The sequence below is a fragment of the Palaemon carinicauda genome, chromosome 19 (genome assembly GCF_036898095.1).
Source record: "Palaemon carinicauda isolate YSFRI2023 chromosome 19, ASM3689809v2, whole genome shotgun sequence".
Taxonomy (NCBI): domain Eukaryota; kingdom Metazoa; phylum Arthropoda; class Malacostraca; order Decapoda; family Palaemonidae; genus Palaemon; species Palaemon carinicauda.
The window spans coordinates 30,680,077-30,694,351 of NC_090743.1; the positions used below are offsets into that span (position 1 = coordinate 30,680,077).

A 14,275-nucleotide genomic window follows, 5' to 3' on the forward strand; every position below is an offset into this window, starting at 1 on the left:
GCCAATAACTTGAAAAATTGAATTGTTATTTTTTGGGGTATTTTTTGTACACGTGACCGTACAAAATTAAAACACTTCACAGAGGGGTTTTTCCCGTTTTCTCATACAAATACATTTAACAGGTCTACAATATTACAGTTTAATTCCACTACATCATTACTCAATTTGGGATGGATGTTTACTCCCACATACACATGGTCTGGGTTATTATTAAATGATATACGTACATCTACCTGCCAGAATGACTTCTTTAATGTCAGTCACTTCTGTATTAGATTTGATTCCTTGATTTCTATTCATAAGAGCAGTTACTCTAGTAGAAGAAATAGTCATTATTCTTTTGAGATGGTTTACTCGGTCATATACATAAGTTAATTGTTTTAGTCATATGTTACTTTTGACAAAAAAATATGCAGCATGTTCACGATTTCTCTGAACAAAAGCACCCATTCTTGTTATTAATGTTCGGTACAGTTCAGTGTATTAAACTAAAAAGATGCAATATAATGTAATAATTCTAGAAATTCTTCTACTTCTACCCTCTCCAGATTTCGAAATGTTGAGACAAATATTTCATAGAGCTGACAAAGCAAGCACTTCAAAAATCACAAATGAAATTTCTTTAGAAAGTACGTCGTTCAGTGAAACCCCCAGGAGCAAATCTCTAATGCATGGCGAGACAAGTTACCCGACTACAGTGAGCAACAAGCGGCCCATTCCAGAATTTCATTCAGAAAGGGAAGAAGGGAGTGGTACATCTAGACAAGTTACGTCGTCTACTTATGGCCAGTGGCGGGACTTTGATGCCAGTCAACACACAGCCATGGAAAACCAAGCCAAGCTAGAAGTTGATTACATTGTCGACAAAACATCGTCTAAGAAAATTGAGATACCTGTGATTGTGGCCTCAATGCGCGGAGGACACCGCTGCCTAGCTGCTGAAAGTAGTAAGTGCGCATACAAGAAGTATATGGAGTATCTCTCAGAAAACATTACATTAGAACCTAGGGTACCGACATTTCCTTTACAAGTGCCTGAAGTGAAAATAAAACCCGAAGTAATGGAAAGGATTGAAAATAAAGATGTATCGCAATTTACATGCAAAGGGTGCAACAAGAGTTTCGCCTCCCGGAGCAATAGGAATGTGCACATTCGACTGGGACGCTGTGAGGCTCAGAGAGATAAGACGCGCACTAAGTGTCTCTCATGTAAGATGATCTTCAAGCTGCCAAAATATCTTCATGCCCACATCAAGTTTCAGCGGTGTAAAGGGAAAGCAAGCAAACGCGCGTCTCACTGACACCAACTTGCCAGTGGCTGCTACCAGAAGAAATCTTACCGACATTGTCCTAAGATTTAATCTCTAATGAAGATGTGATTAAAGGTTAAAATGTATTGTGATAAGGATTTTTGTCCTTTTGGAGATAATTTTCACAAGCCTTCTACTGTGATCGAATATCAACGGTGTCTGTACCCATTGAAATTTGTGTTCCATTTCTCAGAGAGGCCCCATTCATTTTTTTTTATGTAAGGAAGGGCGAGTAATAGGAAAAAAGGATACTTATAATTAACATAACTATGTGTGTATAGGAACTGGCTGCATGTAAGTAGTTTTAGTCTATATATCGTTTTAAATCAGCAACAAGATCGTCCAAGTCAAGCAGGTTATCATTCATTCATATAATGACCTTTTTATAACATTAACTAAGGCTTAAGTCATTTTACTGAAACTGGCAAAGTCAGTTCCTGTGGACGGTGTATAAATTTTCGGAAAAGTTTGGTACATCTAAGCATTGTCTGCAGCAAAGATAAGGTTATACTTCAGGATATTTATTAGACATATGATTTCGTAAATTGTGACTCTTCTGATATTAAAAATCTTATTTAGGTGTTAAATGAGTTTCGGAAACATTATTTATTCCGGAATATTATCTATTGACTATTTACAGTTAAGTAATTTACTTGAACTATAAAAAACACTGTTCCCAATCATTTTCAATCTTTTGCTTAGATTTATGTTTTCTTTGGTCCTTCAAGATATTTTATTTAGGATGAGTTTTTTAATTCTTTTCGTTCATTTCTTTAAAGGCATGTTAATTAAATACTTATCTTAATACATTTAATATTGTGATTGTTGAACATGAAGTTATTTAAAATGAAGAGACCTCGTTCAGAAAAGGTTAATAGGTTTTAGAGGTATGCCATTTCTTAAATCATGTAGGCCTATTCATATTTAAGATGAAGCAAATATTTAATTATCTGATTACATTGCATGTAGTGTTGTAATTTTCAACGATTAAGCATCTTAGATATTCTATGAATATTGTTATTTCCTTATAAGTGACATTGTAATCAAATGTACCATTTGTACTCCATTTATAAAAAAAATTTCACCTTATAGCATTATTTATGGTAAATTTGTTAAGTTGCAAATATTTATTTCAAAATAAAAATGTTAAATTAAACAATGGTATTTTGAGAACTAGACCTATATTTCAGATCTCAGAGAGGGCAACATTAGTTGATCAGTAGAAAGGTAATTATTTGTTTTTTTTTCATATCAAAGAAAACAAATATATGAAACCATGAACTGGCCTTGTACGTTTACACTCACAAAAACTCGTGTAAAATTATAAGTTAAGATATGCTAAAAGTAAAATGAACTTTTTATAAAAGATCTTTTTAATAGAATTACCGTATTTCTTATTTTTGAGAGCATCGGAATCGAAAGAGAACACCAAATATCCAACACCTATGGAGAAGGAGAGATATCCAACAGTTCATGATCAATGGAAGGGAAATGCTGAACATACAGATCAAGTGAAAATTTATCTAAGATACATAATTATTGGAGGAAAACATCCTACCACATCACTACGTATTGATGTTATCATAATATTTATAATAAATTGTCATTCTTACAGAGGTAGAAAACGTGCCAGGTGTCCATAGTGTTTTGCAAGAATAAAATGGAACCCTTATCGCGTGACAAGAAGCCTATGGTTTGGGATCGTGGCTTATATTACTTGCATACCTGTAGCAAATAAAGGGATATATACTCCTATCAGGCAATGAAGTCATTACTGAAAGATTATGAAAGATGTAGGAAAACTAACGAGGTCTAACGAAGTAAGGTCTAACTAAAGGTCGGTTTAGCTAAAAGAAGGCATATCTAAAGGAAGGTCATACTAATGAGAGGTCTAATAATTAAAGGAAGATCATACTAATGAGAAGTCTAACAAAAATAAGGTCATACCACTGACAGGTCTAATAACTAAAGGAAGGTCATACTAATGAGAGGCTTAATAACTAAAGGAAGGTCCTACTAATGAGAGGTCTAATAACTAAAGGAAGATCATACTAATGAGAGGTCTAATAACTAAAGGAAGATCATACTTATGAGAGGTCTAATAACTAAAGGGAGATCATACTTATGAGAAGCCTAACTAAAATAAGGTCATACCAATGAAAGGCCTAATATCTAATGGAAAGTCATACTTATGAGAGGTCTAATAACTAAAGGAAGGTCATACTATTGGGAAGTCTAACTAAAATAAGGTCATACCAATGACAGCCCTAATAATTAAAGGAAGGTTATACTAATGAGAGGTCTAATAACTAAAGAAAGTTCATACTAAAAAGAGGGGTAATAACTAAAGGAAGGTCATCCTAATGGGAGCACTAATAACTAAAGGAAGGTCGTCCTAATGAGACGCCTAATAACTAACGGAAGGTTAAACTAATGAGAGGACTAATAACAAAAGGAAGGTCATACTAATGAGAAGCCTAATAACCAAAGGAAGGTCATACTAATGTGAGGCCTAATAACTAACGGAAGGTCATACTAATGAGAGGCCTAATAAGTAAAGGCAGGTCATCCAAATGAGAGGCCTAATAACTAACGGAAGGTCATACTAATGAGAGGCCTAATAAGTAAAGGCAGGTCATCCAAATGAGAGGCCTAATAACTAAGGGAAGGTCTACCTAATGAGAGGCCTAATAACTAATGGAAGGTCATACTAATGAGAGGCCTAATAATTAACAGAAGGTCATACTAATGAGAGGCCTAATAATTAACAGAAGGTCATACTAATGAGAGGCCTAATAATTAACAGAAGGTCATACTAATGAGAGGCCTAATAAGTAAAGGCAGGTCATCCAAATGAGAGGCCTAATAACTAAGGGAAGGTCTACCTAATGAGAGGCCTAATAACTAATGGAAGGTCATACTAATGAGAGGCCTAATAATTAACAGAAGGTCATACTAATGAGAGGCCTAATAACTAACGGAAGGTCATACTAATGAGAGGCCTAATAAGTAAAGGCAGGTCATCCAAATGAGAGGCCTAATAACTAACGGAAGGTCATACTAATGAGAGGCCTAATAAGTAAAGGCAGGTCATCCAAATGAGAGGCCTAATAACTAAGGGAAGGTCTACCTAATGAGAGGCCTAATAACTAATGGAAGGTCATACTAATGAGAGGCCTAATAATTAACAGAAGGTCATACTAATGAGAGGCCTAATAATTAACAGAAGGTCATCCTAATGAGAGGACTAATAACGAAAGGAAGGTCATACTAATGCGAGGCCTAATAACTAACGGAAGGTCATAGTAATTAGAGGCATAATAACTAAAGGAAAGTCATAGTAATAAGAGACCTAATAACTAAAGCAAGGTCATACTAATGAGAGGCTTAATAACTAAAGGAAAGTCATACTATTGAGAGGCCTACCAACTAAAGGTAGGTCATAATAATGAGAAGCCTAATAACTACAGGGAGGTCATACTGATGAGAGGCCTAATAACTAATGAGATGCCTAATAATAAAAGGAAGGTCACCCTAATGAGAGGCCTGATAACTAAAGGAAGGTCACCTTAATGAGAGGCCTGATAACTAAAGGAAGGTCATACTAATGAGAGGCTTAATAACTAACGGAAGGACATACCAATGAAAGGCATAATAACTAAAGGAAGGTCATACTAATAAGAGGTCTAACAACTAAAAGAAGGTCATAATAATTAGAGATCTAATGACTAAAGGAAGGTCATACTAATGAGATGTCTAATAACTAAAGGAAGGTCACACTAATGCGAGGTCTAATCGCTAAAGGAAGGTCATACTAATGAGAGGTCTGATAACTAAAAAAAAGTCATACTAATGAGAGGCATAAAATCTAAAGGAAGGTCATCCTAATGAGAGGCCTAATAACTAAAGGAAGGTCAATTAATAAGAGGCTTAATAACTAAATAAGGTCATACTAATGAGTGGCTTAATAACTATGGGAAGGTCATAGAAATGAGAGGCTTTATAACTAAAGGCAGGTCATCCTAATGAGAGGCCTAATAACTAAAGGGAGGTCATTTTACTAAGAGGCCTAATATCTAAATAAAAAATATCATACTAATGAGAGGCATAATAACTAAAGGGAGGTTCATACTAATGAGAGGCCTAATAACTGAAGGAAAGGTCATACTAATGAGAGACGTAACAAAAATAAGGTCAAACTAATGAGAGGCCTAACAAAAATAAGGTCATACTAATGAGAGGCCTAACAAAAATACGTTCATACTGATGAGAGGCCTAATAACTAAAGGAAGGTCATACTAATGAGAGGCCTAATAACTAACGGAAGGTCATACTAATGAGAAGTCTAATAACTTAAGGAAGGTCATAGTAATGAGAGGCCTAATAACTAAAGGAAGCTCATAGTAATGAGAGGCCTAATAACTAAAGGAAGCTCTTAGTAATGAGAGGCCTAATAACTAAAGGAAGCTCATAGTAACGAGAGGCCTAATAACTAAAGGAAGCTCACAGTAATGAGAGACCTAACAACTAAGGAAGGTCGTAGTAAGGAGAGGCCTAATAACTAAAAAAGGTCATACTAATGCGAGGCATAAAAACTAAAGGAAGGTCATCCTAAAGAGAGACCTAATAACTTAAAGAAGGTCATATTAATATGAGGCCTAGTAACTAAATAAGGTCATACTAATGACAGGCCTAATAACTAAAGGAAGGTCGTAGTAAAGAGAGACCTAATAACTAAACGAAGGTCATAATAACTAAAGGAAGGTCATACTAACGGAAGATTTAACTAAAGAGAGGCCTAAGTAAAAGGAGACTTAACTGAAGAGAGGTCAAACCAAAGTAAGGTCCAACTAAAGAGAGGTCAAACCAAAGTAAGGTCCAACTAAAGAGAGGTCAAACCAAAGTAAAGTCCCACTAAAGAGAGGTCAAACCAAAGTAAGGTCCCACTAAAGAGAGGTCAAACCAAAGTAAGGTCCAACTAAAGAGAGGTCAAACCAAAGTAAGGTCCCACTAAAGAAAGGTCAAACCAAAGTAAGGTCCCACTAAAGAGAGGTCAAACCAAAGTAAGGTCCCACTAAAGAGAGGTCAAACCAAAGTAAGGTCCAACTAAACAGAGGCCTAACTAAGCGGAGGCCTTATTAAGGGGAGGCCTAACCAAAGTAAGGTCTAACAAAAGAAAAAAAATAATAGAGAGGCCTAAGTAAAGGGGAGCCTATGTAATATAAGGTCTGAAATTTGTGATCAATGAAGCATATATAGTCAAGCTTATTTATAAAGAGAACTATTAGACTTAACTATCTAAATGTAGATATGTCTATTGCATTACTCTCCCCAATAATGCAAAAAATACTTGAAGATCTTTTACTCTGAATAAAATGATGTAACTGTCGTCATATTATTTATTCTTTAATTTAGTGTTTATGAATGTTTCTTATATGAGACATTCGGGGATTCCTAACTCTTTAATATACAATATATGAAAAAGGCTTAGCCTTGAACTTCTTTACCTAGAGCAAAGAACAAAGATTCCACTGAAAAACACTTTAGTGACAAAGAGAGTTAGAATCAACAAACAATGAAACACAATCTGACTAACAAAGTGACTAATGCCCGTCGTCCTTACTTCAAAGATGATCTGGGCCGAACACACAAACTTCCTTAATGACATTTCACATCGATAATTCATTGGTGATTTAACGGGATTTTTTTCTTTTTATTTAATTGTCCACATAATAGACAATATTCGACATTGAAATAACTGTGCCATCGGATAATGTATTAGCTTATATAAGGTAACTTATAAAGTCACTTCGGTGTAAAAAAAAAATCTTTACTGGGTGTGAAAAAACAGATAAATATACCATAATCCCCTTACATATCACCAGAAGAAATCCCTATCGCACCTCCTTATATCAAAACTGTTAAGAGATAGCTGGAGATCTATAAAGCATATGACAAATGAGGAGTCAGTGGGTAGATATTTCAGGTACTTGGGAATCAAGAATGTGAAAGGCGGATATGGCTGTGTGATTATTAAAAAGTAGGAGTTTTAGTTACCAGCCCAATGAGTCAAACGTATGCTAAAGAGACTAGAGAGAAAGATTGATGAAAAGACGAGAGATGAAAAAGGTGGGAATTGCACTGACCAGATTTTCGTTTTAAGACATGCTGTACCATAATGTGTGGAATATAGAAATCCACTTTTGATGGCATTTGTGGATGATGAAAAAGCCTTCAATAGTATACACCAGCCAATTTCGTGGCGAGTCCTACGTTATTGTGGCGTTCCTCTTAAATATGTAAATTTGATCAAGTCTGTTCATGAGCATAGGTTTAAAGGTTTAAAGGTCGCTCATGAATAGCAGAGGCAAGGGACAGTGACATTGCCATAGCAAGCAGGACAATGGCCTAGAGACTGACCATATAGTATGTGATCAGCGCCCAAGCCTCATCTTCACCCAAGCTAGGACCAGGGAGGGCCAGGCAGTGGCTGCTGATGACTCAGCAGATAGACCTATAGGCTCCCCCAAACACCCCAACCTTAGCTCACAAGAATGGTAAGGTTGCAGACACTAATGGCACTAACGAGTTTGAGCGGGACTCTAACCCCCGACTGGCGATCACCAGGCAGAGACGTTACCAATGTTAATGGAGTCCTATCAAATGAATTTCTGTGAACACCAGAGTACTCCAAGGAAATGACCTTTCTAGGTAGTAGGTTAGCCAGGGCACCAGCCACCCGTTGAGACACTACCGCTAGAGTTATTGGGTCCTTTGATTGGCCAGACAGTGCTACATTGGATCCTTCTTTCTGATTACGGTTCATTTTCCCTTTGCCTACATATACAGCGAATAGTCAGGCATATTTTTTTTTTTATATATTCTCCTCTGTCCTCATACACCTGACAATACTGAGATTACCAAACAATTCTTCTTCGCTCAAAAGGTTAACTACTGCACTATAATTGTTCAGTGGCTACTTTCATCTTGGTAAGGGTAGAAGAGACTCTTTAGCCATGGTAAGCAGCTCTTCTAGGAGAAGGTCACTACAAAATCAAATCATTGTTCTCTAGTCTTGGGTGGTGCCATAGCCTCTGTACCATGGTCTTCCACTGTCTTGGGTTAGAGTTTTCTTGCTTGAGGGTACACTCGGGCACACTATTCTTATTTATCTTCCACTTATTTTGTAAAAGTTTTTATAGTTTATATATGAAATATTTATTTTAATGTTGCTACTGTACTCCTCTTATTTCCTTGTTTCCTTTCCTCACTGGGCTATTTTCCCTGTTGGAGCCCCTAGGCTTATAACATCCTGCTTTTCCAACTAGGGTTGTATCTTAGAAAGTAATAATGATAATAATAATGTGTTATCACCTATGGTGTTTATCCTCCTCGTGGATTTTGTAATGCGTAGAGCACTTGGATATGGTGGAGAAGGGTGGACTTGATAGGTAATAGGAAATTAGCTGACCTAGAATATGCTAATGACGCTGTCCTTATTAGCAGAACACCACAGGTTTTGCAATGGTTGATTAAGAGAATACCTATAAATGAAATATCACAGGAAGTTGGGCTCAAGATGAATATAAGAAAGACAGAGAGGATGAGAACTGAATATGTAATGGAAGATGAAATATCATTGGAAGGAAAAGGGATTAATGAAGTAGAAGAATTTAAATATTTAGGAACTATAGTCTCTAATACAGGCTTTTAGAATTGGATTTTAAAGAAAGATTGAAAAAAGCAAATCAGATAATAGCTAGGTTGATTAAAATTTGGAAATCAAATCGCCTTTAGTTACATATAAAACTCAGGCTATATATCAATTCAGTGAGATCTATGTTACTGTATGGACATGAGACTGTACTGTATGACAATGAAACAGTATCCTACAGATTTTGCAGATTTGAGAAAAAAAAATCCCTCAGAAGAATATTGAGAGTTAAATGGCAGGGCAGGATAAGAAATGAAACTATTAAGAGATATTACTCGAGTGCCATATGGGGAGGAGGTTTGGGCATGCTCTTCACACTCCAAAAACTTTTAATTGGGTTCCCCAAAGCACTAAAAGAGTTGGAAGACCCTGGCCTACATGGCTAAGGATTATGGAGCATGAAGTAGATGCTTATGGAAAAGTATTGATTTAAAAGCTTAAGAGACTACTGGCGAAATCTAACCGAGGGCCTTTGCGTCAATAGGCGTAGGAGGAGATGATGACGATGATGAACGTTCAAGGAGTCACACTATATCGACGAGAATTCAGTTTCTAATTGAAAGCCAATTGTCCCTTAATAACCGTAAGATAAATATACTATCGGCAATTAATTATCGTTAATAAACGACTACATGTGAATACTTAACATTTTATTATACACAACCAATCCTTTCTTGCCTTTATTACGCGAAATGCGAGGATATTTGAAAATCTTGAAAATTAACAAAAGGAAAGTTGGCCCTGCGACTAGTTTTTGTTAAAAGACATATGGATTTGAACCGATAGAAGTACACGATTAACACTATAAATAATAATAATAATTGAACATTTTCTTCATAAATATCAAGTGTATTGAAGGCGTCGGACACATACTGACCTTAATAGCTAAGAGAAGGTAAGAAAGAATTCATTGGTTGGCTTGGTCACTCAGTTTTTTTTTTCCCTCTTCGCACTCTCATTTAGAGATTAGTTCACCAAACGTTCAGCTGGGCTCCACAAGGCACTAGAGGAATTGGAAGACCCAGGCCTACGTGGCTGAGAACTATGAAGCTCGAAGTAGATGATGAATGGAGAAGTATTAAATTAAAAGCTCAAGATAGAGACGACTGGCGACCTCTAACCGAGGCCCTCAGCCTGAGGCTTAGCGTCAATAGACGTAGGGGGAGATGATGATGATAATAACTTTACTAGCAACGTTTGTGAAGACTATTTCAAATAATAAAATCAATTGAAATTTAAACTCGCTCTATAATTCATTGCAAGAACCCTCATAAGGCAACGCCCTTCAAAAAGAATGCTAACATCATTAACGATTTCTAGATGACTAACTTGGGTGGGACGTATTAAACACGACAGCAATGCAAACAATATTTACAGTAAACAAGATCTGTTTATTATAAAAATTATCAGAACTGAACCTGTAAGAGTTCTTCAATGTAGTTGTATATAATTTGCCTAAAAGACACAATAGAGAGTGACAATTGCGACGTGTTTTCATTAACGGAAAACAAATGAGTTAAATGTTGACAAAGAAAGCATTTCCTTTACAAATCCCAAGTCGATCTTTCTTGTGTTTGGTGGTAACCTCTTGCCGCCAACTGAGAGACTTATAACACGAATTTTGTAAATGCACGGTGAAATCTCCATTACGGCTAATCTTGATAATTTCGTCTTTTGTCCTTTCATTTGATATTTATAGACAACTCATCGACAATGAGTACACAACCCATAGACGTGTTCAGTTTCCACTAAGTATTCCTTTGTCAAATGTGTGCTACGTTACCGTACGAACAGCAAGAAGTGTTATATTTTCTCAAATTATGTTGCTTTACAGTAAGGACTAAAAATCCTGAATTCCCGAGACCTCGTTACATCACACACAAGTGACCAGTGAAGGTTATCTTGGTAACGAGTAGAGGAATGGCATACTCGGAAGAATTGTTCATACTGACTCGTGATTGAGCACTCCAAATGTTAAACGAAAATCCAGGGAGTGGGGGTTTGAAAAGTTACATTCCCCTGTAGTGGAGAAATGAAACTAACCTAACATTGTTGAATATTTATCCAGAGCGACTATTTAAAGCCAGAAGCCACAAAATTGTTATTATCACTACCAGAACTTTCTAAGGATATATGGTAATCCGGTTTGTGATAGTCTCTACCTTCAACCAAATTCGAAAATTCAAGCAATTGAAGGTAACCGATCACATTTGTTATTGTTGTTAATGATTAAGTAAACAATACACGAACCTGGTACTCTAAAGTTTAAGCTTAGTCTAGATAGCAGAATTGTATCTCTAACCTGGTTGTCTTTGATTTCCTTACAATTAGATCAGAGATGTATTGACACATATACCTTTCACGTTAATGATGAGATTTTAGTATGAATGTTAAAATATTTCCTTCAAAATACTATCACCAGAACACACTACTTAGTTCTATCGTATAACTACCTTATGGTGATAGTATTTTGAAGTAAATATTTTAACATTCATACTAAAATTTCATCATTAACGAGAAAGGTATATGTGTCAATACATCTCTGATCTTATTGTAAGGAAATCAAAGACTACCAGGTTAGAGATACAGTACTGCCATCTAGACTAGGCTTAAAGAGTACCAGGGTAGGCTTGGAACACTTGGTTAAGCTTTGAGTATTGGGCTAACCCTAGAGTACAAGGCCAGACTTATTGTACTATACCAGCCTTAAGAGTATTAGGTTAGGCTTATTATCAAGTGAGGCATTGTGTAACAGGCGAGGGTTATAGTAGTAAGCAAAGCTTAGTTTATTAGGTGAGGCTCAGAATATTAAGCGAGGCTCAGAATATTAGGTGAGGCTCAGAATATTAGGTGAGGCTTAGAATATTAGGCGAGGCTCAATGTATTGAAGGCTTACAGATTTTGGCAATGCTTGAGAGTATTAGGCCAGTCTCAGAATATTGGTCGAGACTTGAAAGTATTAGGCGAGACTTAGGAGTACAAGGCTACGCTACGCTTGGAGTATTACTTGGCTAAGCTATGCTTGGAGTACTAGGCTAGGCTAAGCTATCTAGGAGTAATACGCTAGGCTGTGCTTGGAGTACTAGGCTACGTTATGCTTAGAGTACTACTAGGCTAGGTTATGCTTGGAGTACTAGGCTAAGTTATGCTTCGAGTACTGAGCTAGGTTACGCTTTGAGTACTAGGCTAAGTTATGCTTGGAGTACTACTAGGCTAAGTTATGCTTCGAGTACTAGGTTAGGTTATGCTTGTACTACTAAGCTAGGTTATGCTTCAAGTACTAGGTTAGGTTATGCTTGTTGTACTACTTGGCTAGGTTATGCTTGGAGTACTACTAGGCTAGGTTATGTTTGGAGTACTAAGTTTAGCCACGCTTCGAGTATTAGGCTAGGTTATATAACATGATATAGCTGGTTATATAACATGATATAGCTGGTTATGTTACATTTCATCGTATCAACATTTTCCATTCTCAACTTTAAACATAAAGAGCACAATATTTTCCCCACAGCTCCTCTTGCCCCCTGAGAAAATTTTAGCATTTGGAAGTACTATACTTCAATATTGTTGACGGTGCTATACAGCTACTTGTAATTTAACTTGTATTTTGACTCGACACATTCTAAAACAGGAAAAAAAAATAATTTCCATTGAGATCCCTAAAAATAAGGATTATGCCAATGAATTTGGGTTATCCAAACAAACTCGGTTAAATAATTTATAAACCAAGAGAAAAAGTCGAAAACAAATTATTTCGCGTGATTGGAGAGGAACTCAATTTGATGTATAATATATTCTGGGATTGTCTTTCGTCTAGTTAATAATAATAAAAAAAAAGCCTTTTACAACTAGGAAAATACATTTTCGTTGTACAAAAACCATGTAAGCCTTCAATGGCACAAGATTTTTTTTTATTCATTTATTTTTTGGTATAAACTGAAAAACTAGTTTCGTCCATAAAGTAATTTAATATTGAGGAAGTAGCAACGTCAAATTCAACAGAAGAAAGAATTAAAAACAATGCAAAAAATAATAACGAGAATTCACTGGCATTTTACAACGGCTGTTGTCAGTATTACCAAAAAAAAAATATTTTAATATTTAATGAATTATTATTAAAAAGTCTAATAATCAGTCTCATAACCGTACACAAATACATAACTTTACAAATTCACTGAATAAAAAGTAGTTCACTTGCCGTTGAATTCAGTCCTTTTTGTTTAAGGAATTACCAACGTTTATCGAAAGGAGTTCACTTACCGGTGAAATCATTCCTTTGTCCAACGATTAATATCACGAGCACAGTCACGGAAGTTTCGTCACACACACAAAAAATAAACGTATAAATTATGACGTTCACAAATGTCTGAGTGAGGACAGAGACATGCGCGAGTGACGGTCTTCGGAGCTCGGTGTTGAATGCTGTACCCTCTACAAGGTGTTTACTTCCAATGATCCTGGAATAACAAGACCGGAGTGAGTTTCCGGAACACTGGTTTCAATATTGTTGTAGGTTACGACTTAAGAGAGAGAGAGAGAGAGAGAGAGAGAGAGAGAGAGAGAGAGAGAGAGAGAGAGAGAGACCCGTAATTTTCTCCAGCTGGACAGTGGGCTAAAACATAGTTGACACTGCAAACTCTGCTACTGCGTCATGGCATTATAATCTCCCTTTCCCATTCATGTCTGTCCTACCCCCAGTCTGGCTGAACAACATATGAGCTTAAGTTCACAAATTCACAAATTTCTGAAAGAAGGTTTATCAACAATCCTGTATTCCTAGGTTTCGAGTTGTCTCATTTGCTACGCTTTATTGCTTCCGGATTCTCTTTTTTTTTCTTGTTTCTCCTATTATTATCATGATTATTATTAGTAGAAGCTAAGTTACAACCCTAGTTGGAAAAGCAAGATGCTAAAAGCTCAAGGGTACCAACAAGGAAAAATAGCCAAGTGCGGAAAGGAAACAAGGATATGAATACACTACAAGAGAGGTAATACAATCAACATATTTTAAGAACAGTAACAACAGTGAATTAGAACTTTCATATATAAACTATAAAAACATAAAAAATAGGAGATAAATAAGATAGAACAGCGTGCCCGAGTGTACCTTAGAGAGCAAAAGAACTCCAATCCAAGACAGTGGAAGGCCATGGGAAGTAACAGCCTCTGTCTTAGGTTAGAGATCCCTTGCGTGAGGGTACTACTCTGTCACACTATTCTATCTAACTTCTCTTCCTCTTGTTATTTTGAAG

The 14,275-nt window shown here is 36.2% G+C and overlaps 1 long non-coding RNA gene across 1 annotated transcript in view; it reads right to left on the reverse strand.

Annotated features, from left to right (window-relative positions):
• LOC137658560 (uncharacterized) overlaps nucleotides 1–13,421 on the reverse strand; it is a 19,593-nt gene extending 6,172 nt beyond the window's left edge. The window contains exon 1 of the long non-coding RNA XR_011047367.1: nucleotides 13,284–13,421. This is a non-coding gene — a long non-coding RNA (uncharacterized lncRNA). The remainder of the gene's footprint in view (nucleotides 1–13,283) is intronic.
• Between the last annotated feature and the right edge of the window lie 854 nt (nucleotides 13,422–14,275).